A 1,880-nucleotide genomic window follows, 5' to 3' on the forward strand; every position below is an offset into this window, starting at 1 on the left:
GAAGAAGAAGAAGAAGAAGAAGAAGAAGAAGAAGAAGAAGAAGAAGAAGAAGAAGAAGAAGAAGAAGAAGAAGAAGAAGAAATGAAATTAAGGGAAGAGAAGGACTTGCAAAGGAAGAGAAGGAAGGAAGACAAATTAGCAAGCTGAGAATGCCAGGGCAGTGCATGGTCGCCCTACCCCAGGGTCACGACCTCCATCTTGTGTCACAGAAACAGGATTCTATCTCAATTTTACTATTGTACTGTTGCCAGAAGGGAGAACTCAGCGTTTCCTGGATGGGGATGTGTGGTTTGGGTCACACATAAGATTAGGACGAAAAACTAGTTTCAGGGAAAATTGTTTATGGTCATTATTCTGACAGCCCACGGCTGCCTCCAGTCAAAACAAGGGCAGGCAGGTAGGATTTTGGTCTTGGCGACTGCTTTTGTTCTCAGCACATGCACACACGCACATACACACACACACACACACACACACACACACACACACACACACACCCCTCCCCCCATGCCTCTGCGGCCGCTTTCTCCAAGAATACATGCCAAAAACTGTGACTGTGACTTTCTCTTGGAGTGACCTCCTAACTTTGAAAGATGCCTATCTCCTTTCACAAGAATGACCCCTCTCCCCTAACCAGCTCCAACATACAGGGAAAAGAGATTTTAAAGCTGAATCTTAGAAGCCCAGACTGTTTTTCTTACTCATTTGGAAAAAGAGGGAATAGCAGATGCCACGCAGAGCTGGGATTCTCTTATGTCTCTGTGCGTGCTTGAGTAAAGTGTTCAAGGGGACCAGAGTTGGAGTCTTCACACTCTGTGGCCCAGTCTTCTCAGGCAAACCTCTTGACCCCAGGCCTCAGTTTAGGAACCTGTAGCAATGGGTTTGACCTTTTTTCTTGGTTGCCAGCATCACCACTAGGGAGAGGCAAAGGCTTACAGAAACCCTAACTCCCTTTCTGGAAGCCCACAACCCCTGGCGTGGCTAGAGTGTGACCCGCAGCAAGGGCTGAAGCGAAATCGGCCAGGGAGGTCTGGCCCTGCCCAGGGCCGGCTGCAGACAGGACCCTCGCCTTTCTTCCGGGACCCCTCTTTACCCCCCTTATTCGCAGCGTTAACTGGTGTAGGGGTTCGGTGACTGGAGCTTCAAGTGCCGCGAGCCGGCACCGGGTGGAGGAAGAGAAAGCGAGTCCTCCCGCACCCCGCCTCGGGCGCTCGGGCGTGCAAACGTGGGCGGTGGCGAGCGGCTGTCCTCCCCTCCCCTCCCCTGCGGGCCCTCCCCTCCGGCGCTCCCGCGTGTGCGGGTGTGTGAGTGCGTGTGTGTCCTCGCTCCTCTCGCACACGCTCAGGCACTAGTGCAGGCTGCGCGCCGGCGGCTCTCGGCTGGACTCGCCCGGTCCAGCCGCTCGCTCCCTCCTCGCCGCCGCTGCCGCCGCCTCTGCAGTCGCAGCCGGGCATGGTGAGTGAGTGCGCTCCCGCCGCCGCGCTCCCAGCTCCCGCCGGACCCTCGCCCGGCCGACCCCGTCCCTGGGAACCAGCCTGGGGCTGGAGAGCGCCGCGGACCTAGTGTTAGGGGGCCGGGGAGGCGGAGTGGGGCTCGGAGGGACCCTGGGTTCCCGGCGAACAAGGCCCCCGGCGCCCGTCCTGGGCGCCGGCTCGGTGCCCTCCCGGCTGGGACCCGGCTCCTCGAGGGCTGCGCGCTCCTTCCCGCCGCTCCCTCTTGCCTCCGGGCGCTCCCGCCGCCCCACCCCGTGATCTGTGCCCGTCTTGTCCCGCAGGACTCGCCCGGACGGGAGCACGCCGTCGCCGCCGCCGCCCGGAGCCGCGCTCGGGGTCCGGCCTGAGCAGAGCCGCGCGCGGGGGATGGGGCTGCCCGGCAGGCGC

This window comes from Octodon degus, unplaced genomic scaffold (assembly GCF_000260255.1).
Source record: "Octodon degus isolate 3935 unplaced genomic scaffold, OctDeg1.0 scaffold00219, whole genome shotgun sequence".
NCBI lineage: Eukaryota > Metazoa > Chordata > Mammalia > Rodentia > Octodontidae > Octodon > Octodon degus.